This window comes from Mixophyes fleayi, chromosome 1 (assembly GCF_038048845.1).
Source record: "Mixophyes fleayi isolate aMixFle1 chromosome 1, aMixFle1.hap1, whole genome shotgun sequence".
NCBI lineage: Eukaryota > Metazoa > Chordata > Amphibia > Anura > Limnodynastidae > Mixophyes > Mixophyes fleayi.
The window spans coordinates 425,037,361-425,060,313 of NC_134402.1; positions in this window are offsets into that span (position 1 = coordinate 425,037,361).

A 22,953-nucleotide genomic window follows, 5' to 3' on the forward strand; every position below is an offset into this window, starting at 1 on the left:
TAACACTTATATCTGAACAAGAAGACATTGGCATCCACCCTCCAGTGCTAAGGGAATTAAGCATAATAATTTATGACCACTGGGTCATTCCATGTCAGTTCAACGAGGGTTGTCCACCACCCATCTCAAATTTCTACGAAAATTTTTTAGTTAAGAGAGGATGTCAAAACAACTATTTCTGCCAAATATCTCGACTGTCTGACAATTAGTTGATTAAATATTGATTTTTCAATGTATTAAATAATTTACTAATCGCTGCTTTTTTATCCAGTTTATTTGAAGTATTACGGGTTTTTATTAAGGAATCAACACAAAATTTGGACCCCTAAGGTAACTCTTCCTCCCGAATCCAAAAATCCAAACCAAATTACTTTATCTGCCTCATGTTTTGCATTATGGCAAAAACGCTCATTTTTCAAATATATTTAAAAACGCTAGATGCAATTGACATTAGCGATCCCATTTTTTGGGGGGTGCTTAAAAAAAGGTATAAATTCCTACCACAAAAAAAATCAGCTGGGTACTCTCTTTCATATGGCAGTCCGTATTTAAAAGACTAATGACCAAATGAGCAGCTGCCATGATTGACTCTTTTTGTGTCTCCCTTTCTCTTTTTCTAGAAAGTTTCAGTTTTGGTTTCTCTAAAGGGAATCCCCTTCCCATCAGTTTATTTTTGTTTCATTTCCTATATGGGAGTTTTATCCCATTGCCTCAGTTTAGTTCACTTTTTTGGTATGGTTTTTAACAATGTGTAAATTATGTGCTGTACAGCAGTAATCGAGCATCAACTTCATTATTTGTTTTCTCCACTATGAAACAGAGTACCCAGCTGTTTTTTTTTTGTAGTAGTAATTTATACCTTTTTTAAACACCCCCAAAAAATGGGATCCCTAATGTCAATTGAATCTAGCGTTTTTAATTATATTCGAAAAACATGCGTTTTTGCTGTAACACAAAGCATGAGGCAGATAAAGTAATTTGGTTTTGATTTTTGGATTCAGGAGGAAGAGTTACCTTAGGGGTCCAAATTTTGTGTCGATTCCTTAATAGACACCCGTGATACTTCAAATAAACTGGATAAAGAAACTGCGATTAGTAAAATATTTAATAAATTGAAAAATCTATATTTAATCAACTAATTGTCAGACACTCAAGATATTTGGCAGAAATAGTTTTTTTGACATCCTCTATTAACTAAAAAAAATTCTAAAAAATCTGAGATGGGTGGTGGACATTTCATGTTTTTTGGGTGATCTGATGTGGAACGACCGCACTATTCCTTACATTTATAAAGTCTCTCATAACTAGGTCAGTGCCACAACATTGGCAGAAAGCAGATGCAATACCTATATTTAAAAAAGCACAAAATTGTAGCAAGAAAATTATAGAACAGTAAATTTGACTTCTGTATTTGGTAAACACTCCAGGGAGATTGGTTTGTGTGGGAAGAAGCTTCCCAACAGACTGTGTTCAGCTTTAGGATAAAGCTGGTAAGGGTCCCTGGGTTAGAAATGGAGAAAGAAGGGTGGGCTCCATTTATATGTCCAGTCCAGGTCTTCTGATCTTCCGGACAGCAAACTTATTAATGGTTGCACGTGTAAGGTGTGTTTAAAAGGGATGTCAGTGTGTTCAGTCTGAGTCTCTGCTCTGCCTGAGGAAAGGGACTGTAGGGTTTCTATACGAAATAGCCTGATATTTCTTGTGAGTAAACTATAGGTGCTGGAACTTCTTATGTTTTGTTTAGCTTGATAGTCAGGAATGACATGTGTTTAGTTAGTGCCGGACAGTTAAGGTGTTTATTTTTCAGTTTTCTTAAAAAAAATTCTGCTTAATGAAACTAGCTGAGGCCAGTTGTACCAAAACCTTGGACTTTTGTGACTTCTCTGCTGCTGTACACAACCATAAACCCCAGGAGATAGCACCTGTTCCCTTAACCCAGTTTATAAGAACTGATCATGCCTAACAATTATGAATACTTTATGCTGTGGTAAGTTTTAAACTTACCTGCTCATAATCAATGTGATTTTGTGAAAGCATCCAATATCGTTCCACATAACAGTTTGGTACTTGAGTTGAGACCATAATGTCTAGGGAAAAATATGAAACATAATAAAGCTCCTGCACCTTCTTCAGGTGTAAGAATAATTATTGTACCTGAAGAAGGGGAGGAGCTATGTGAAATGTTTTGTGGGCTGTAGCCTGAAACAGTTAAAGATCAGAACAGGGGGCTGTTCGCTACTTTTCTACCCAAGTATGCCCATGGGTAAAGAATTGATTGTAGGTTAGAAAATAAAGGGTAAATATAATTATGACATATTTAAACTGGGTTAAAGTTATTAGTGTCAAACAACAGGGACCGGTTTTGGGCTCTGTCATTTTCAATCCCTTATTATTGACAGTGTAGATACTTAGATATCCATATTTGTTAATGACACTGAACTATATGAGGTTATTAACACAGAGTAAGATGTTGTTACAGAGAGATTTAGACAAAAACTGTTCTGCAACACAGCAGATTAAGTGTAATGTAGGGTTATGTATCTAGGACATGGTAATAACTGTGCTACTTACACAATAAATGGAATACAAGTCAGGAAAACCGAGATGGAATGGGAATACTAGCTGACGGAAAGCTGAATAGCAGCACTTAGTGAAAGGCAGCATCTGCACAGGCAAATTCAATCCTGCCATGCATCAAAAGAGGGATAAGAGGTTTTTAAGTTATGCAAACAATGTATTATCACTGTATAAGTCACTAGGCAGGCCATGTATTGAATATGGGGTACAATTTGGGGAATCTCATTGTTGAAGGACTTATAAGAACTCAAGAGTGTTCAGAGGCTGACAAACTCATTAATAAAGAGAATTGAAGGGTCAAATTATAAAAAAGAATTTGTTCTACTTAGAAAAAAGATGCCTAATTATTACTTATAAATACATTGGTGGTTAATAGAAAGTTTTGTCTAATGACCTTTACTTACCAAGGACCACACGGAGGACCAGGGGTCACCAGTTATGAATGAAAGAGAGAAGGTTTTACATCATTATAGGAAGGGATGTTGGCTGGGTGGTTAAGCTGTGGAATTCCTTATCGCATCAGGTGATGGCAAATCTACTACCGAAATGTAAAAAGGGATTGGATGCTGTACAAGAAATGACATGTATTTCTATAATATGTAACTGGTCTTGTGGAGTGATTAATTCAGGGAATTTATTCTGAAATTTATCTTATACGTCCAACACCGCAGTATTTCTACATCAGACGTACAAATGCATATACTGACCCAACAATAGCATGGGACTTGAAAGTATTATTTATAAAGGTAAAAGTCCCATTATCCTATTTGTATACAATAACATGTAATGCAGTGTCATATATACATGAGAGAATAGTCTCTTTAAAGTGTTAGTAATAAATGCCAGAGTTGCATTTTTTTTATTTAATATAAATGAATACAAACAACCCCACATCCATCATTACCACTTTATAAATCCAGTAGGAACCTTTTTTCCTGCATTAATTCAAATGAAAACGACAAGAATCTGAATAAATCGGCACAACTTGACATAATATAGCTGCAATTCCAATGAATTAATTACTATCCGCAGAGGGGATCATTATTACATAAACAGCCAATCAGTGCTGGTGACAATATAATCACCATACATCTTTACACCCGGCCTCTGAAAGATACACCTCCTAAGAAGTGTATCTGGACTAGCTCCTGAGTCTCTTATGGTTGCAGTACGGAAATGCTTATTTATGCGCCCCATAAATGGACGTTCGTCCAACTCTTGATGAGACTGAAAGTGAGTGACAGCTTTGTAGACTAGCTTTACAGTGATACACTGTATGGTTTGATGGATTCAAACACAGGGACCAAGCAAGTGATGTGACAGCAACTCAAATAGCTGCAGTCTCTACTTACTGAACTGGATCAGGGATCCCTAAATATGTGTGTGGAGCCTCAGCTGTCTAAAATTGGAGTGGAGATATAATACTTTACTTTTAACAGAGCTGCAGTAGAAGTTAACACTGAACAATGTATTTTACCTTCATGGTTTATATATGAAAATTCAAATTTTGGGGCTTAGTGGTCCCTCAATAAAGTAATTGCATTACAAACTACATATGTATTGACAGATTTTATTTTCTAATATCTATGTTCTCTCCATTTAAACGTACTAATATTATCAGTAACTTTTTTATGACTCTAGTACTTAAAATAACATACATGGACAACTGGGAATTTTAAGTACTCCCTGGAAGCCTATTAAATGTACTGCAGGAAACAATAGTTATTTCCTATTGTGTTAACAATGAAATATCTGACATTGGTAAGCTTTCAATTTTACATATGGCTGACACAATACTCTGTGCGATGTGGACAATGTATATACTCTCTGCAGGAGGTTTGTGCTTAAGTTGGCAATTTTAAAATATACACAACAAACCGTTCAAACTGTCTTTAGCATGTTGTGTTCTGGAATGTCAATTGTGTAAACATGAAACAGAATTCTGATTCATCTGCTTATATCACAGAGAAATATTATTATAAATATTATTGTTATTATTATTATTATTGTCAGTGAGTGGAGGGGAGCAGACGGTGCAGAGAGGAGGCAAGTTAAGGTAAGAAAATACGCAAATTTTCAAAATCGGCGCCCCCACCCTGCACACTTACACACTATTTTGTAAGTGTGCAGGGTGGGGGCGCCGATTTTGAAAATATTTTGGGGGCGGGGGGCGTGGGGCGCCGATTTTGAAAATGTGCCTAGGGCGCCACGGACCCTAGCACCGGCCCTGAGCTTATGGTATAATAGATTAATGAAACATCAGAAAGTTGGGATTGCTTTGGACAGGTAAGATCAGGGCCGGTGCTAGGGTCCTTGGCGCCCTAGGCACACTTTCACAATCCGCGCCCCCCCCCTTTTCCCAGGCACACTTTCAAAATCCACGCCCCCCCCTCCCCACATCTTTCCTTACCTTTACTTGCCTCCATAAAGCTGCTCCTCTCTGCTCCATCTCCTCCACTCACTGACACTGTTGGGCTGTGATGATGATGTCACACCCAACAGTCAGTGAGTGGAGGGGAGGAGACGGAGCAGAGAGGCGGCGGTGGTGATCCATTGCCCCTTCCCCCTCCCCGTGGATTTATCGGAAACTGTGCAGCGGCCGTGGAAGGTATGGTCAGCGGTCTGTGGCGCCCTCCTGAGCACGGCGCCCTAGGCAACTGCCTAACCTTGCCTAATGGGAGCACCGGGCCTGGGTAAGATTTCTATAAAGTAGACTAGATGAGCTTGATAAGGATTCTGAGAAAGAGAAATAAGCCTTTCTAAAGAAGCGAAGTTGAAGGGACCATTTCATAATGTGTATTACAGCGTACAAAATCAGGATTAACACATATTTGGAAGCTGTGAAGTATATGTTGGGGCAGAGCAGAGAGCGTCCCAGCTTGACACAGGAGCACAAATGTAGCAACAGCAAATCAGTTACTTAATTTTTATCTATTTTTTTTTTTTTAACATTTTGATTTATTGTTATATGTGAAAACAAAATTATAGCTTACTAAGGCATAATATAATAAAATGTCAGCCACAAATTCAAAAGACACAGTGCAATACGTAGCCATTGAAATTATCTTTTAAATAAATAATGTTTCTGTGTAATAACATAGATAAAAATGTTGAGGATCAGCACGATTCATTTTGTGCGAATGTGCTTGTTTTTTCACTACCCACCACATTGGAGCATGACCTTGTACCACGTTTAAATTGTGCAGACGGTTGGCAGGACATGGTGCAAATGTCCTTTGTGACTCATAACGGTACGGGAAGATCGGGGCTGTCTATTGTTCTTGTGTCACAATTTTGCAGTTTTTACTTATGTAATTTGGTTTATTTGTGCATATTAATTTGCTTCCCACACAAAGTGCTCCTATATTATGTAAAAGCCCCATTGAAAGTAGTGAGTGAGGTTGCATTACCGCCACCCTTGGGATGAAAAAGACTCTGTTGACCTCTGCAAAATTGGGAATGTCTCCGAATCTACTCTCATCACTAAGTTCATTAGAATAACTTGCCCTGCCAAAAGAAATGCCGCTTTTGCATTCTTTAGCAGCCAGATGAGTTATGACAGACATCCTGAACCCTCCAACCATCTCATGTCTGTCTAGTACCACCCGCCATGAGGGGAAAAAAACTAGTTTTCCCACAATCCTTGTCATATCGCCATGACAACCCATCCACGTGTCCATTATTCCTTTCACGGACAAGTAAAAAACGGACCTCACCATCTTTCTCATCTTTTCTCATTTTCCCAGTGATGACTTTTATATTTTACAATACCCAAGTACATTTTATATAGTTTTTTTTTCCAGGACAGAGAAGAACTCCTTTTGGTACCAAAACTGAGATGTAAAATGTTTTTTAATTTATAGGCATTATGCACGAAAAAAAAAATATTATCCCCTTAGCTACTGTCTTTAAATTATTTAAACTTACAAGATATACCCCTATTCTATTCTGCTACTTCTACATTTACATTGATGCCAAATATGCGTACTTGACTGTTTGGTTTTTGTATATTTTTGCCCATAATAAAATGGATATGTAAAATGTCCTTGTGTGTCTATGGGGCGTTTCCACTTTTATCACTTTAAATAAAAATTTGTAATTATTATTATTTTTTTTTTATAGGGTTTACAGTAACATGTGCTAACATACAAGAGCAAAGACTTGGATGTCTATGACACATTACACTATAGAATTCATGAAACTGGCACAGGCTTTCATCATAGACATCTAATGCAAAATCATAGACATGGAAGTCTATTCGTAGAAATGACAATGATTATATTCAGGGCCGGATTAACCTGAGGTCTAACTGGGCTACAGCCCAGGGGACTCGGGCATACAGGGGGCCCTTGAAAGTGCTCAGCAGCATAACTGATCAGTGCGGGGGCGCGGGTTTCCCCCGGCCCAATCAATGCTGCTGAGCCTGTCACTGTAGTCCTTCCCCGGTGCTCAGTAATCTCCTTACCGAGGAGATCTCGTGAGAGTGAGACTATGAGCCGCACTCTCACAAGATGTCCTCGGTAAGGAGCTTACAGCGCGCCGCGGAAGGACTACAGTGACAGGAGAAGGAGGTAAGCGCTTGGGGGGATGGCCGGCTCACAGGGTGGGGGGCCTCACGGTGGAGGGCGGCTCACAGGGGGGGCCTCACGGGGGAATGGAGGCCCTATTAGGTCAGGGGCCTCTATTCCCTTAATCCGGCTCTGATTATACTTCCTGCAGTAGGTTTGACCAATTTTTTTAATATACGCTTAAATAAACCATTTAAGCTCTCCTTATATGTTTGCTGATATATGTGTTCTGAAATATCAGTAGTGTGATACAGAGTGTGTATATACAATTCTGGTGTGTTACATTGGGGTCTTACTAGACCCAGATTATTTATAACACATAGGAGATAATCTCACCTCGCTTCCTGCATGTCACTGGGCAAATTCGGATATTCATTTTACTATCGTTTATTTATATAGCGCCAATCATAACGCAGCGTTGTACAGAGAGTATGTAATAACTCATATTAGTGTCTGGTCGGAATCAAACTGACGACCCCAATGCTGACCATTGTACCACCATGCTGCCCCATAAGATCACTTTATCCATCTGTCTGTGTGTAAACTGGGTGCTTCCAGGCTTTTTGGGTTTGTGGGTAACCCCCAATGTTTTTTTAATGATTTAGACGAATTTTACAGAAATCGTAAAATCATTGTCAAAAATGTTTTTACCCTGAACATGAAATTCTTAATACAGGTGTATTTCACATTAGATTATGATTTTTAACTCTTTAATTTCCAGAGTGTTCAGTTTAAAGGGAATACTGATTAAATTTACTAACTAAATATCCATTTTTAGTACTAAAATATTTAGTAAAAGGAAAGGAATGCGTGATTACTTGTGCTGGCCATCTGTTCAAGGTGCAGGAAAATTTATGGCAATTTAAAAATAAAATTTGAACTAGTGAGCACTATACTACTGCTTGGCAGTTTGCCAAGGAGCAAAACATACAAGTCAAAACATTAAAGTTCCATTTGTAAATTATTCAGATGGAAAAACATTAACATTACCATAACTGCAGTGGAGCTGAACATATATAAAATAATATCTGTACATAGCCACATGAGAAGAATAACGCTAAGCAAAATAAAATAAAACTGATCGAATAAAAATGGGATTGCCTGCAAAACTAATGCAGCTGTATCATTTGGTTCTACTGTGGGTTATGTCTACAAAACTCTGATGCGTTGCAGCTAAAATAGCTCAAATTATTATTTAAGCAACTGAAGCAAAATAATACTCATTAAAGATAGAGATGACAGAACTGGATTATTTTGTTCGCTGGATAATTGGCAACATAGAGAAAATCTCAAGCAGTGTGGGATTGGATAATACCACCTAATAACAACTGGTATGCCTTTGGGAGGTTTACCTGTCTTACCTGCAGTGCTATGGGGTCAGAGTTGAGACAGAGCCCCACCTAACATAGTGCCAGGACCCATCTACCTCCTGGAGGTTATGGGCAATGGCATAGAGTAATTGACCCAATTTCTTTCTCCTGGAGACCTTGCTTATCCCCCTAGGGCAATGGGGATCCTGGCACTATTACTAGTCACCACTAGTGGGACAAAGAACTCAATGTCATGGTTTATTGTTCTGACACTGAATTTTAATTAGGGGGCAAATTGGTTTTCCCTTTGATATAGTGGCAAGCCTACATTTTTATTTTATGAAGACAACACCTTATTTTTTTTACTAAGTTTTATCCATTCATATCAGTGGCATTAGCGCCCAAAGCCAATGATCATTGGCTTTGCCCCATTTTGGCTGGGGGTTGATAAAAGCTACAATTGGAGATAAATTAAGTTCAAGTTGTAGTGGCTAGGAATAAGGTAAGTGGAGTTATATTATTACATGTCTGTCACATTGAAGTAATGTCCTTATAAATCATTTGTCTACAGTTGTTTGAGACTTATTAAAAATATTATTTTACTGTACATCCATAGTTCAGAGTTAAGCCAGAGCCGCAACTGAAAATGTTAGTAATGGAGGCAAAAAGAAAAACTGGCGCCCCCCCAGCCCTCAACTATAACCAAATTAACTTAAAATATTAATTATCATGTGCCCCCCGTCAGCTTTGCACCCTGGGCGGGTTTCCTTTCTCTCACATCCCTAGTTAAAGCCCTGTTCAGAGCAGATGTACTTCTTAAACATGTATACACATTATATATAGCTTGGGAAATTTCACCTTACTGTAATGATCTCAAAGAATTGAGTCAATGAAACAGAGGGAATAGTTTTTAATCCATAATTGCGCAGTGCCCAGGCCTATAACTAGACATAAATTCTACGACTGTCTGTGATTACTTTTATCCACATCAGCTGATCAGTACTAACAGATTCTTTCATTTTCACTAATTAAGTCTTCAGGGAGTTTAGGAATGCAGCTGAGGTATCTCGGATGGCGTCCCTGGTTTAGGTGTAAATTACCAGCATTTGCATTGTTTTTACACACTTTAGTTTAACTTTTAAATAGTCCTTTTAATAATCATATAAAATTGTCCTAGGCTTATTGGAATAGTACCAGGGGGTTACTTTAAAATGTACAAACGTCGTGTTTATAATGTCTACTATTTATGCCCATTCTGTGGTCACTAAAACCAGACCTTATGAAATCTTGTAATGTGCCGGTAATGGGGAGCAGCGAATGGGTGAATACTGAAAGGTTTGTACCAGGGTCATAGAAACAGTGGTAAAGTTAATCCCACACAAGACCAAATGAAATTACTTAGTCTGTTTTAAGTGTAGGAAAAACAGAACATTACTTTTCTCAAACACCTTAATTTCAATAAAAAAAACAACATACACACCCAATAGACAGAATACCAGATATAATATTAAATGTAAGTGATTCAGATAATGGTACTGTTATATTTTACACCTGTTAATCTTAATGAGAAATAAGAATGTTTGTGTCTAATTTATATATAAGTATCTTCTGTGAACTTTTGAATGAACTGTATGCCCGCCATATATAGCTATTATTATTATTTATTTATAAGGCGCCAAAGGTTCCGTACTGTTGGATACAGAAGCAAGTAACAAATAGATGGGGTAATACACATAAATAGCAGAGATGAGTGTGAGTAATGATATTGGGACTCGCACAGAGTGCAGCAAAATACATGACAGGACGAACGAGGGAGTCAGACAGCAGACAGACATGAGACGAGAGGTAGAGAGGACCCTGCCCGTCAGAGATTACATTCTAGAGGGAGGGGTGGTGAGAGACAGTAGTACAAACTGAGAGAAAATGGAGATGGCAGGCGAAGGAAGAGGAGGTGATGGATAAGATGGTCAGGAGGTGGTAGGATAGACAAGCTTGAAAAGGTGAGTTTTGAGTGAGCGTTTGAAGGACTGATGTTTGGAGGAGAGTCGAGTGACATGTGGTAGGGAGTTCCAAAGAATGGGGGCATGATGGCAGAAGTCTTGGAGGCGAGCATGGGAGGAGGTAATGAGGGGTGAATTGAGGCGGAGGTCAGAGGCAGAGCAGAGTGGTCAGGTAGGTATGTACCTCGAGACAAGGTCAGAGATGTAAGGGGGAGAAGCGTCAGTAAGGGCTTTGTAAGTGAGAGTGAGGAACTTGAACTGAATTCAGAAATGGGTGGGGAGCCAATGAAGGGATTTACACAGAGAAGAAAAGAAGAGGAGTGACAGCAGAGGAAGATGAGCCGAGTCGCAGCATTCTGTAAGGATTAAAGGTCATGCAAGTCATATATAATGTGCTAGGTCCGTACATCATTTGTTCAGGGATATTTTAAAAAAAGGGAGCAAAATGGGCATTTGTTCTTGGGCCATTAGGATAGGTAGCCCGCCACTATATATCCTAGTGATGATCATGGTAATAGGTTAAATGAGTTCCTTCACCAAAATCTTAAGTTCCTGAATCAAATAAACAAAAATCCTGCATCAAATAGCTATTAATAATTATTGATTTTAATTTTAGTCCAAATCGTAACTTTGAAACTATATCAAAATGTACCCTTTAACCTAACATGAGCCCAAACAATAATCCAAGCAGGAATCCTAAGCAAAAGCCTAGCTCATATACTGAAATTATCCTGAGTCCTTTAATTTCTTTGGTCTTTATCGCACATAGATAAGAAGTGTGTTGTCTTCAGCTGCTTCTACAGAAATCATTATGTCAAAGAAACCACCAATGTCTTAAAGCAGTTCTGATTCTGTTGCATGTAAATTGGTATTATAGAATTCTCTTTACCTATAGAAAATGCAAATAGAATAGTAAGTGAATTGTAAATTTAGTATAATTGTATTGTGTATAATGATAGAGTTGTTAAACATAATTTACTTATAAAGCTGTAGACATGATCCGGAGCACAGTGCAAATAGCAGTAACTTAATATTGTACAATTCAGAAAGAAACTTGGTATAGTGTCAAAAATACTGTACTTTATATGAATATTGGAAGTCACCAAGGAATTAAGCTATGGTATAAAGACTGCAGGTTGAATAATGTTTCATGTACTGAGCTTCAATGGGCTTCAAATATCCCTTGACTAAAATATGTTATATGTTAGTCCATTATCTATAAACCTGTCTTTAGAATGCTGGATACATCACTTAGAACTGTTTATAAGTCATGCTATTTCTAAGCACTGTGTATAAGGATATCATTTATATTTGTAATTACATGATCACACCATCACAAAAACCTAGGGAGCACGTAAAACATTAGGCTGCTTTGGTGGATTTAAAACCCCCAACAAAAAATATATACAATGTTTTAAAAGTATAAATTGCATAGGCCAACCACAAAGTTGGTGGTAAGTATAGTAAAGAAGGTGTTGGATATAACGGTAATGGTTGTTGAAGTATGAATGGACATCATTCAGAGGGAAAGAGTACAGTAAATGCCTTTACAGAACAATAGTGCTTGTCTTATGGCAGGACTGTTTTTACATAACATCTTACACCGACAGTTTTAGGGAGTGTTCACATTAGTAATTAACTATTTATAAATGCTACCAAGCCATGCAGGAATTTCCATAAGGTCAAATGGCATTAAACACTGTGATTTGAGCTGGAGTTTCAAGCAAGTCTTTTAATGTTTTTATACAAAGTAATATTTATTTTGTCTATATTACCATGCTCATGATTCTTAATACACATACATTTTACCAGCAGAGAGAGAGATGAAGAAAGCACTCCTGGGACATTGTAATTGAAAGTAGAAAGAATTTATTCCAAAGTTTTGGAGCCACCTGGACTCTTTGACAAGGAACAGGTGGGTCCGAAACGTTGAAATAAATTATTTCTACTTTTCTAATTCTTTCTATTAAAATAGACTTATTCTAGTGGTTAGCAAAATAGTTACAATAATTTGCTGTAATATATGATACAAGGTCAAATTTGGCAATGTGTGATAGCATTCTTTGGTAAACTGGTCAACAGATACCTAACCTTATAAAATATATTTTTATGGGATGTTTTTAGAAAAATTCTCCCTGAAACTCTTAAACTTAACACATATCTGGACTTTAGAGTATGAGTTGAAAAATGACATATAAAGATCACACAAAGATCTGCTGCTCAATGCGATATCAAGTCCTCAAGCTGATATTTTAACAATAGAAACAACTACAGCTATTTCCAGAAGCTAGACAATATCTTTTATGTAATTAGCATTCTTTTCTGTGCCTTCAGATGATGATTGCTACTTGGCAAAAAATAGTCCCGTTCATTCATTTGTGGTGGTCGGGCATTTCCTAGTTAAAGCCCTTGTTAAATAGCCAACGGGATTAGCATGGAGTCAGCTTTGTAGGGAACCGGAGCCAAATAGATTCTTGGGAGACAAAATATTTCAAGGCAATCACGCAGTGCTGAAAATCTCCAGGCTTACTAACCTTGTCACATTTCATTTAATTATTGACATAAACATTAAACAGCACTACAATGTTTCGTGTTTATGAAGCTCATTTTATAGCTACCTTATAACACCGAGGATTCGAGTGGTTTGTGGATTTTTGTTAAAGAATCATTTAAGCTGTAAATGTGACGTAATTGTTCAAGTACATAAAAGAAGTGAAGTTTCAAACAGCACAGTTGCAAAATAATAATTTAATTGATTTAAGCATGTTCAAGAATATAAATTAATTGTGATAGATTTACTCATGTCCTAATAGTCATTATACTAGTACAAGGTCATGCATCAAATATATGGAATTTAATTTTATTAAAAATAAAACAAATATAATGAGAATAGTTTATAATAATAAATATACCTTTGCTTTATACTTTATTTCATTACAAAATTACATTGTGTTTTATTTTAATTTTTTTTACTGCCCTCTTTAAAGAATGATAGATAATAACTTTCTCATATTCATCATATGAAGAGATTTTGTCAATCATTATTCATAGTTCAACATGCTAGATGCAAAAACAATCAAACATATTTATTTATTGTATCACCATTGTTTCTCTCTTGTCCGTGCTCTTCTAATGCTTGTGAGTGAAAAATGGGTGTGATATAGTGAACACTAAAACATCACTTTTATAGAATACACGATATGTAGTAGTTTTTGTTTTACATATTTAAGTGCTGTCTAAATAATAATAATAATAATAATAATAATAATAAAATCAGCACTCCATGGTAAATGACTAGGAAATTATCCTTCCTGAAGAGAATAGAAAATGACAATAAAAACATTTATTTTCTTAAAAAATCATAAAAAAAATTCTCCCCCCCTCCCTTGAAATACTTCCCCTTTCCTTGGTCTGTCTCCCACATAAAATGGCCCAGAGGTATTCTATGTTGCCGTGTTATTTTTGTTTCTGTTTTAATATATGTCATCACTATACCTATATGCATACTGTGTTTTATATGTTGTAGCCTTGTCTTTGAAAGCCCAATAAAAAAGTTTTATTAAAAAAAAAAAACTTTTTAAAGAACTAACAAAAGGGCAAAAAAGGGACAAGCAAAATTATGTTACTACATCCTAATGAAAGACATTTTACGGACAATTTCAGGTTCCTCCACTCCTATAGACTGCCCCCACAAAGTGAAAAGCATTGAGAAATATAGCACTGGCCCACCCTTACCACTTTGGATTTTACTGAAATGGCTGTAGAGCAAGTTTCTCATTATTGTAGGCCAAAAATAAAGTTTCAGGGAAGCTGACATCCCAGTCAACCAAATTGGTTAGTGGAGACATAAGGGGAAATTTAATTTGGCGAGAGGTGCACCTGTGCCTATTGCCAACCACAACGGTAGGAATTTGTTTGTGCACCTCTATGGGATGGGGGGGGAAATGATTGGAGATTCATGTAAAATCTCAGATGTGATGTGTCTCCGTGGACATTCCGGAGACACCTTGTGCTGAATTAAATCTCCTCCGTAGTCTTACAGACTTTTTGTTTACATGTCTGCAAAAAGTTGCAAAATTTTGCAAAAGGTTACAAATAACATAATTTTTATGGACAATTTAAAAATGAGCTCACAACACATCATGACCCAGGCTCTTCCTTGCTGGCTACGATGCACATACTGAGCCTGATTCATTAAGGAAAGTAAGTCAAAAAATGAGTAAGTTTTAAATACAATAAATCAGTCTCCACAATTTAAATTTACCTTTCCCTCCAATACAACATGGTTTTGCCAAAGTGCAAAGTTACTCATTTTTTTGCTTTCTTTTCCTTAATGAATCAGGCCCACTGAGTGCTCATAGATCTAGGTGCACTGAAGTGGAACAATTTCTCATTTTGTTAGAGGGATTATTTAAAATTAGCTTGCATAAGGTATGATTATGGAGGCATTCCCTGTTTTACAGATAAGCACACAATTTTTCCTCCCTGCAAAATGATTTGAATTCTCAAGGTAGTCAGAGCTGCTGAAAACTCAGCTTCATCACTACATAGATATATAAATACCTATGTATAGACTGTGGCTAAACCAAACGACCACCAAATATAAAGGACATATTTTAATAAGTGTCTTTACCTGTGTTCATTAAGTCATAGACCTCCTATGACTTAATGTCATTGATGCTTTTAATTTGCATTTAATGCAACAAGTAGCATTAGCAATGCAAGGCAATGCATTAGAACACAACTAAAAATGTGAGTGGATATACTGACATTGGAAACAATGGCTTCCTTTGTCAGGCCCATTTACATGCATTGCACTAGTTTTAAGGATGCCAGTTAGTATGAGGACCCTCTTCCCCCCCCCCCCGTCCCCTCTCGCTCCTTCCTCTCCCCTCTGGGGGTTTCCCTGTCATCCAGGCCCTCCCTCTCGGGCTCAGCCGTATGCAAGACCTTCCCCTCTCCCCTCCCCGGCCCCTCTAGCTGTGCTTTGAGCTTACCGAGTTACTGTGTTTATTGTTTACTGCACTGTGCTGTCTCACCTTGTATTGTAACTTTGTTTGTCCCTTTACGGCGCTACGGACACCTAGTGGCGCCCTATAAATAAAAATTAATAATAAGAATTAATAAAAAGTAGGTTAGTCTTTGGAGTGACTGTTTTGCTGCCCCCCATAAAATATTTCACATCCCCATTTTACAGAGGTTACCAGTAACAGGAGAATGGGAGCACACCTTGAAATGCACAAGCCAAACAAGTGAGTGAACGTCCGCAATGGAAATATTGAAGTATGTTTTATGTTGCAGTAACATGTAACAAAGTCAGAAATGTGGGACAGACATTCATACACTCTTCAAATATATTATAAAAAGTTCTGGTTATAGATCAGTAAACATATTTATAGCATGTTAAATATTGGTCACCCTGCTATTTATTATACTCAGGAAACAATTTGAATCATATAAAACACTTACATTAGATATAGTTGTATTTGTCATAATCACCAATCAATTTAAATCTATGAGGCCAAAAGTCATTAATGCACAAACAGAGAACCTTGACAGAGTACTGAATCTGTAACCATAAGTATTGGCATAAAACATATATATATATATATATACGTATATATATATATATATATATATATATATATATATATATATATATATATATGTATACATATAAATAAATAGGTTTGTTTGTGAAGTATGCTTATCATATTTGCCCTTTTCTTGGTTCTCCCCTTCAGATCCCCGAGAGGGACAGTAGCGGGAAAGTCTGATGATGCGATTTGTGTTATCATTGCCCTATCCCTTGTTGCTCAAGAGCGCAGTTTACATCACAACAAAGGGCAGGACAATTCCGATGCAATTTCACATAGAATCATGTCATGATGGCCCCGCCCACTTTGCAAAAGATCAGTTGGGATGCAGTTGGGTGGTCTACTCTCTCAGGAGTCTGGGAGCACTTCCCCACATTTGAGAGTCTACCAGATATTACAGAGTGTATAATGTTAATAAGAGTAAAGTTGAATAAACAGAGTTTAAATCAAATAATTAATAACAACTGAAACATACTTAATAATATAAAGCAAAATGAACAAGTGTTTTTAACTTGAGTTTGACAAATATATGATAATCTTATTGCATTTAAAATTCATCATCTGCTTATCTGGGGAGTACCACATTTTAAAGAGAGTAGGGATAGAACAACATGAAGCCAATCAGATTATCAAAATGTTATCTTAAGGGAGGCAGAGGCCTGTCATGTTAGTGAGGACAGGACTGCATGTAACAGGGGCAGTGTCATGGTGTGAGGAGGGGAATGGAGGCAACAGAAAGTAAGAGATAGATAGAGGAATGAATTCTAATAATGTCAGGCTCATACCAAGCTGGTGGGGGAAAACTGGTTTCAAATACTCCTCTATATGAAAGAAAGTACATATATCTAACTTTTTTTATTACCCCCCTAAATATATAACATTCCTTCACAGTCATATAAGCACATTATTTCCTTCCATAATTTAATGTCCTCAAACCACTCTATGGCAGTCCTAACAAATGGGTTAATCCTCGATCAACTGAGTAGAATCAGGAACAAAAGTTGACACCCTTGGAAGGCATATAGTTTGACTGCTCCTTCCATCATTGTCTTTGAGTGAATTTCCAAGCTGTTTCTGAAACATGTAAACATAGAACTTGGGAGGGAATATTGGGGCTGCCATGGAGTGCTTCAAGGAAATGAAATTATCGGTGAGTATAATTTGTTTTTTTAATCCTCATACCCCTAATTAATGGAATGCATCCTAGCAATACCACAAGGTGGGTCCAAGAAACCAAGCAAACACCGATCAATCCATGCATATAAAATAATTTACTGATCAACTGATTGAAGAATTTTCCTTCCAAACTGAGCATCAGATGAAGCCACGAAATCCAAAAGTTAACGTCTGAAGACGGTATTAAACTACAACCAGTTTGCTGCTCGGCACAGATCATTTACTGAAGCCTGAGCTCTGTGTGTCCAGGGGTTAAATGTATCAATGTAAAAACCAATCAGACTCTAGCTATCATTTATTTAGTACATTCTACAAAATTATAGCTAGAATCTGATTGGTTGCTATAGACAACATCTCCACTTTTCAAAACCGCCGGAAAACTCTCAGCTTGATACATTTACCCACTGGTGTTTTCCATTACCTTTGTGAAATGCACTCTCAGTATTTTGTGTCACCTAATGTCCATTCCACTTATAAGCCTTATATGACTTCTCGAATCAACTTTGTAAGAATATCTTTGGATGGAGCTTGCCCCTCATCATCAACAACATTTATATATATAACGTCTGCAAATTCTATACCGCTTTAAAATTGGGAAAAAACACAGTAATAAAACAATACTGACTAATACAGACAGGCAGAGAGATAAGAAGGCCCTGCTCACAAGCTTACAATCTATGAGACAATGGGAATTTGATACATGAGGTTAAGTGCTGGTCCAGCCAGACTGCAAAGGTAAAAAGTGCTTAGTGGGCTATATGATCCAGTCACTCAGCAATGTTGGTCAATGGGTTGTTGTCTTTTGTTAATTGTGTAAAGGGTGGTAATAGGTTAACCTAGGGAGGTTGCAATGGTGGTTGAGTAATTTTATAAGCTTGTATGAAGGTAGATTTTCAGAGAATTCTTGAAAGTTTGTAGACCAGAGGAAAGTCTTATTGTGCGAGGGAGGGAATTCCACAAAGTGGGTGCAGCCCAAAAAAAGTCCTGTAACCGGGAATGGGAGAATATGATGAGAGTGGAAGAGAAGCAGAACGGAGTTGGGAGATATTTTGAGATAAGTGACGAGATGTATGTTGGTGCAGTTTTGTTGATGGCCTTGTATGTTATTAGAAGTATTTTACATTGGATTCAATGAAAAACAGGCACCCAATGTAGAGACTGACAGAGTGACTCAGCAGAGGAAGAGGGATTTGCAAGGAAAATCAGTCTAGCCACTGTGTGCAAAATATATTGTAGGGGTTCAAGTCTGATGCAGAGAAGACCAGTAAGGAGGGAATTGAAATAGTCGATGCGGGAGATGATAAGTGCATGAAGTAAGGTTTTTGCAGTGTCTTGTGTGAGATATGTGCGTATTCTGGAAATGTTTTTTATATATAGATTCAATCAAGGGAACAATGGATATTTCTGAGTGAAGGACCACACCTAGGCAGCAAGCTTGCTAATAGTAGCATACCAAATCACTGGTAATAGGTAACATTTGTATGAAAAGTGACTAAAATTAATTTTGTTCTCTTCTATGCCTAAGTAATTGTCAATTCATTCTCTCATAAACCTTAACTCATATTTATATGCTAAGCTAATTATTGTTTACATTTGTGTCAGTTTGTCTTTATCAATAATTTTCATGTTATCAGAATTCCCAATTATCTCTCCTCTCATCACCAAATCATAAGCCCCCAATTAATCATATCATTATTAGATAATTATACAATTATGAGTAGATGACATCTTGCAATAAATAATTCTGTTGATTCATGTGATGGATAACACATGACTTACCACATCATACTCTCGTCATGGTAATCCAGGGACAAAGTTATATCCTAAACTTATAAGTCCGTTCAGGAGAGGAAAGTTGGTGCAAAGTAGGGAGATGATTTACTGATGGGGTTAATACAGTTTTTTCTGCATGTGAATACCCCATAGTCTCCTTAAATATGGTCCTACAATAGGCGAGTGGAACAGAAGGAAGGAAACCCCCATGGGAAAATATGTATAAAGTTGAATAAATATTATTTTTTGTTGACTACGTGCATACCTACGTTCCCCATCCGGTTCCGCCCATGAAATCGTAGCCTATTGTTCTGGACATTCACAAAGCGATTTTACTTAAAATACGACACATTAGGCATTTGCGTGCCTTAATGACTTAGACACACTGGGCCTTAGTCATTAAGGAAATTAAGGCAAAAAAAAAAAGGATTAAATGTTCTCTGGGACAAACCGTGTTGCAATGCAAGGGGTGCAAATTAGTTTATTATTTTCCACATAAGTTAAATACTGGCTGTTTTTTCATCTAGAACACAAATACTTGATAACTTTATGTTTACACTGAAATTTAAAGTTGATCTAGGACATGCCCTATCAAAACTATAAATCTGTCCCCACATTTTAAATTTACCTCCCTCTTCAATGCAACTTGGTTTTGCCCAGGTGCAAGGTTATTCCTTTATAATGCTTTGCTCTCCTTAATGACTCAAGCCCACTTTGTGTATGTTAGCAGGTATGTATTCATACATGTACAAATCTATATACATTAGGGATGTGCACCGGCCACTTTTGGTGTCTCGTGTTTTGTGTTTTGGATTCGGATTTGCTTGAGGTTTTGGGTTCGGATTTGTTTCGCAAAACACCTGACGAAAGGTTTTGGTTCGGATTTAAGGTTTTGGATTCGGATTTATTTTGAAAAAAACATAAAAAGTGCTATTAACCAGTTTTGTGGGGTTTTTTTCACTCCTACGCTATTATTAACCTCAATAACATTCAATAACAATCATTTCCACTAATTTCCAGTCTATTATGAACACCTCACAATATTGTTTTTAGGCCAAAAGGTTGCACCGAGGTAGCTTGAGCACATAATGCCAAAAAAAGAGGTACAAGATGGAATTGTTCTGGGCCCTCCCTCCCACCCCTCGCGAGATTCGACACGAGACTTGGACGACAGAGCCTCGTTTTCATTTTTTTGCCCGCCGGAAATATCCGAACAGTGCTCGGATCCCGTTCGGATCCGCACTGTTCGGGTGGGCTCGGATTAGCGGAATCCGAGCCCACTCATCTCTAATATACATATGCCCAGAAATAGCACAGTATTGTTCCATTTATTTGCATGCTGGTGTCACTGATTTGAAAGGCTTCTGAAGCAAGCATGTTGTCATTGCCTCATCAGCAGATGTCAGCATCTATATAGGTAAACTGAATCCAGGCCAAGATGCCTGAGAATTAACTTATTAGAGTCATCTTGGGGCCTGGTTGCTCATGTGTCTTCTATAAGAACAGTTATGACTCCATATATTGTGGATCCCTGATCCTTCCTGGAATCCTTTGTAGACTCTTTGGAGTATTCCATGTTCTGATTTTTCCGTGTGTTTGGATTACCATGTCTACTGGTTGCCATGATAATGGACCATACTTATTAAGGGTCTTTAAATGTGAGAAATAGCAATTAATTAAATAGTCATTTCCTCCATATTTCATTCCTTCATCATTACATCTGCTACAGTCCCAGTTGCTATTCTCCGCCATGTTAGTCCTACAACAGCTATCCACTGCTCCTGTCCATTATTCTATAATCAAGACTTATATTTGCATTGCTTCCACCCCCAGTAGTCTGCATATTTGCTTCAGTGCCAATCAACATGTTATTATACACAATCTACATGAGACTCTTACATGACTTAAATATTTGAGCCACAGTTTTACTGACATCTGATATAGCATATACTGCAGCTGCTGACTAGTCAGTGGGGAAGACTGAGATACGGTAGCATGCTGTAAGCAGGTATCTAGAATATTAGCTTTATTCATTTATGTCGTGCAGTATTAGCAGGTAGAAGATAACATGGTATAGAACAAAAGCAAAGCTGTGACACAATAGAACAAGAGGGACCACTACTTTAAGGTTACAATCTAGTGATAAGAGCAATTGGAGGTTATAAAACAGTTAATTGACAAGTGGGCAAATGAATGATATGTGGGCACTGTATAGCAATGCAGTGATACAAGTCTTAAAGATTTTGTGAAATGAAGTGTTGAAGTTTCTGACCCAGCTGATAACCTTCTTCAACAAAGAGATAAGGTTTGAGGAATATTTCGTTGCTTCCTAAGTAAAAAAGAGATTTTGTGACAACCAAGGACAGATAAGAAATTAAACTTCACCTTGAAATATAACGTATAATTCATTTTGATCTAATATGGCAACATACAGGATCAGGGTACAGGATCAATGTCCAATTTGGCCACACACATTGGTCCGGGGCTGAGTGGCGGGACCTAATGGTTAGACGACCAATGCACAACCTGACCGATAGCAACATGGCCTAAAAATCCAATAGGTTGACTAGTCTGCAGCCTATGGGCACAATGCTTTTGTTGGATGTTTGGGAGTGCAAAACGGTGACAGGGAGAAGTATAAACTGAAATCCATTTTAAAATATAAGAGAATAGTTGTTCTCCAAAGTAAGAAAGAGAAAATGAAAGAAAAATGTACTAATGTTTTAATTTTAATGTTTTCCAATGGTATAGGCTTAAGACAATGAGTCATTCTTGGGCGGACGCTTGAGGATAAGCGAGCAGGAGAGACAAGAATGGCGACAGGCGCAGACACGACAGCCCCCTCCCCTTTCACACCTTAACTCTCATTAGCGCTTGTCCATTGTAACGATCTGCTTACAGCTTGCTGCTTTGTATTGGCAGCTCCTGCCTCCTGGACTTTTGGACCTTATTATTTGTGTTTCAATTTATGTGTTAGCAGCAGTACCTCTGATCACCAGAGGTGCTGCTATTGTGCATGCTTCTTGTGCTTTAGGAGTTAACCTTGCTGCACTAATTTTTTCTTGCACCTTACTGGTTATTGTTGTCACATCCTGTTTTTACTTGTTGTTCCTGCTTTCTGGTATGCTTCTGGTTACTTGCTGCTTGGGATCTCTCCATACCTCCTGCTTCCCTTCATCAGCCGTGTGCCTGGTGTTTTCTGCAAGTTTATATTACCTCCTGCTTCCTGCATCAGCTTTGCACCTGATATTTACTACAAACTCCTGATTACCTGCTATTTGTACACTTCTGCAAATAAACATTGAGTGTTTTTCACCATATTCGTGGCTCCTAGCTGTATTCCTGCATTTAACTGTTATAGAGCTGTGATTTTAATGAAAACAAAAGAAGTGACAAGGAATGTTCTGATCCTTTCAAAAACTAAAGTGGAGATGAGCTTTGAAAACTCGGGACCATAAACATGAAGGGGGACGTGTGAAGGAAGCTGAGTTTTAAATATTGAACCAGTTCATTTTTACCTACCATGTATTAGCCGTGGAAGACAAGGGGGCGCTACAAGCGTATTAGCCTAAGGCTACCTGAACTCTTAATTGGACCCTGCATAGCAGACATCTAAAGTTTCTTAAAGATTTAAGACTCTGGTTTGATCATGGGCCCCGTATGCTGCGAAATATGGGCAAATTTGACGATATCAGCTGCAATATCGCAGTGTCTGCCCAGCATTATTTATTGTTTTGACTGTTGATTATTTTAGCTTGTTAGGGATTCTAAAGTTTAATACTGGTGTTGACTTGTTTGATTCTGCATATGTGGAAGATAGCTGGGCTGTGAATTATGTAATAATGGAAGGGAATAATTACTAAACACCACTTGGTTGTAAGCAGATACGAGACATATTGCACTCTGAGCTGTTCAACATAAGTCTCGTAATTTCCATTTGTGCCTTGTAAGT